Source organism: Stigmatopora nigra, unplaced genomic scaffold, assembly GCF_051989575.1.
Source record: "Stigmatopora nigra isolate UIUO_SnigA unplaced genomic scaffold, RoL_Snig_1.1 HiC_scaffold_104, whole genome shotgun sequence".
NCBI lineage: Eukaryota > Metazoa > Chordata > Actinopteri > Syngnathiformes > Syngnathidae > Stigmatopora > Stigmatopora nigra.
This window is the reverse complement of record NW_027551667.1, coordinates 35,001-38,354: the sequence shown is the minus strand read 5'-3', so window position 1 is coordinate 38,354 and position 3,354 is coordinate 35,001.

Below are 3,354 nucleotides of genomic sequence, written 5' to 3'. Positions count from 1 at the left end.
GCCTTCGGCAAGATTATAGGGAGAGGAAAATTTTGAATGTGAGCTCCAGGCCTAAGACCGACCCCTCTCTCCCTAGTAGGCCGACGGAAGGAGCTCACATTCGGGCACAGTACTTTTGCAATGCCCCTTGTCCCCCTGGTTCTCCCGAATTGAAGCGAATTTTTTCTAAGTGTGGCTGGACTTAGAAAAATTTTCGGGAGTGAAAAGAACCAGAGAGACCGTCCTGAGGGACTGAAACAGGCCGAAAAAGGTGTCACACTCGGCTTGGCAATATGAAAAAGGCCCTTCCAAAATCCTGGAGGTTTGGGCCTGACCTCCAGAGCTCCAGAGCTCCAGAGCTCCAGAGCTCCAGAGCTCCAGAGCTCCAGAGCTCCAGAGATCCAGAGGGCCGGAGGACCGGAGCTCCATAGATCCAGGAGTGTCCGGGAGCTCCAGAGCTCCAGAGATCCACACACGAACGAGACTCAGGGTGTCCATGACTTATGCCTGGTGGTATGGACATCCAAAAATCTTCCACGGAAGTTGGAAGAACCAGGCGAGGGCAGACCGTCGTGAGTGTTCTTGGCAAAGTCCTGGAGCCAGAACATATAAAACTCTTCTACGGAAGAACCAGGCAAAAGATCCAGAGGGCCGGAGGACCGAAGCTCCAGAGCTCCAGAGATCCACACTAGAGAGAATTCGTGGGTGTCCATGACTTATGCCTGGTGGTATGGACATCCAAAAATCTTCCACGGAAGTTGGAAGAACCAGGCGAGGGCAGACCGTCGTGAGTGTTCTTGGCAAAGACCTGGAGCCAGAACATAGAAAACTCTTCTACGGAAGAACCAGGCAAAAGATCCAGAGGGCCGGAGGACCGAAGCTCCAGAGCTCCAGAGATCCACACACGAACGAGATTCAGGGTGTCCATGACTTATGCCTGGTGGTATGGACATCCATAAATCTTCCACGGAAGTTGGAAGAACCAGGCGAGGGCAGACCGTCGTGAGTGTTCTTGGCAAAGACCTGGAGCCAGAACATAGAAAACTCTTCTACGGAAGAACCAGGCAAAAGATCCAGAGGGCCGGAGGACCGCAGCTCCAGAGCTCCAGAGATCCACACATGAACGAGACTCAGGGTGTCCATGACTTATGCCTGGTGGTATGGACATCCAAAAATCTTCCACGGAAGTTGGAAGAACCAGGCGAGGGCAGACCGTCGTGAGTGTTCTTGGCAAAGACCTGGAGCCAGAACATAGAAAACTCTTCTACGGAAGAACCAGGCAAAAGATCCAGAGGGCCGGAGGACCGAAGCTCCAGAGCTCCAGAGATCCACACTAGAGAGAATTCGTGGGTGTCCATGACATATGCCTGGTGGTATGGACATCCAAAAATCTTCCACGAAAGTTGGAAGAACCGGGCCAGTGGCAAAAAGTCGTGAGTGTACGTGCAAAAGTCCTGGAGCATGTACATATAAAACTCTTCTACGGAAGAACCAGGCGCCGGAGACCGTCGTGAGTGTTCTTGGCAAAGACCTGGAGCCAGAACATAGAAAACTCTTCTACGGAAGAACCAGGCAAAAGATCCAGAGGGCCGGAGGACCGAAGCTCCAGAGCTCCAGAGATCCACACCAGAGAGAATTCGTGGATGTCCATGACATATGCCTGGTGGTATGGACATCCAAAAATCTTCCACAAAAGTTGGAAGAACCGGGCCAGTGGCAAAAAGTCGTGAGTGTACGTGCAAAAGTCCTGGAGCATGTACATATAAAACTCTTCTACGGAAGAACCAGGCGCCGGAGACCGTCGTGAGTGTTCTTGGCAAAGACCTGGAGCCAGAACATAGAAAACTCTTCTACGGAAGAACCAGGCAAAAGATCCAGAGGGCCGGAGGACCGAAGCTCCAGAGCTCCAGAGATCCACACCAGAGAGAATTCGTGGATGTCCATGACATATGCCTGGTGGTATGGACATCCAAAAATCTTCCACAAAAGTTGGAAGAACCGGGCCAGTGGCAAAAAGTCGTGAGTGTACGTGCAAAAGTCCTGGAGCATGTACATATAAAACTCTTCTACGGAAGAACCAGGCGCCGGAGACCGTCGTGAGTGTTCTTGGCAAAGACCTGGAGCCAGAACATAGAAAACTCTTCTACGGAAGAACCAGGCATTTCCATACCAAAGTCCCGGCGGTATGGTCATATCTCTTCCATGCAAGTTGGAAGAACCGGGCAAAGGGGCGGACATGCAACCGAAAAATCATTTTAATCAAGAACCGGTACATGGAAAGAGAAAGAGGACTGAAGACACGAACACAGGTCTGTGAGCTAGGGGGTCGGCACCAGCCCAAAAATGGTGTCTGCGTCCATGCCAAAGACAGGGCGGTATGGACGTAGAAAAACCATGTACCGGAGATACCTTTATGACAAAGGACGGTGCATGGAAAGAGAAAAATGAGGAGCGAAGACACAAACTGTGAGCTAGGGGGTCGGCACCAGCCTAAAAATGGTGTGTACATGCAAAAGTCCTGGAGCATGTACATATAAAACTCTTCTACGGAAGAACCAGGCGCCGCAGACCGTCGTGAGTGTTCTTGGCAAAGTCCTGGAGCCAGAACATAGAAAACTCTTCTACGGAAGAACCAGGCATTTCCATACCAAAGTCCCGGCGGTATGGTCATATCTCTTCCATGCAAGTTGGAAGAACCGGGCAAAGGGGCGGACATGCAACCGAAAAATCATTTTAATCAAGAACCGGTACATGGAAAGAGAAAGAGGACTGAAGACACGAACCAGGTCTGTGAGCTAGGGGGTCGGCACCAGCCCAAAAATGGTGTCTGCGTCCATGCCAAAGACAGGGCGGTATGGACGTAGAAAAACCATGTACCGGAGATACCTTTATGACAAAGGACGTTGCATGGAAAGAGAAAATGAGGAGCGAAGACACAAACTGTGAGCTAGGGGGTCGGCACCAGCCTATAAATGGTGTTTAAGGGTGTTCACCTGCCCGAAACAAAAATGGTGTGCTGACCGATAGGCTCAGGTCGACTCGCCTTCGGAGGGCCGCGCCTCGTGCGTGGGGTCTCTCCGGCTTTGCGGGTTTCATCCAAGGGCCAAAAGACAAAATCTTCTCTAGTGCGTGAATGAGGTATGCTAGCGCTTACAAAACTGAACAACGGTGAGGACTTGGCGCGTGCGACCCTGCGGTGTCCGGAGGCTAAGGTGCTTTTAAGGCCCCTCCCAAGTCACTGAGGACCATCGTCGCCTCTTCTGCATCCGGACGGTGGCGTTTGCGGAGTGCTGACAAGGCCTGAATAACGGTGAGGTTTTGGTGCGTGCGACCCTGCGTTGTCCGGAGGCTAAGGTACTGCGGTGGTAAGTCCCC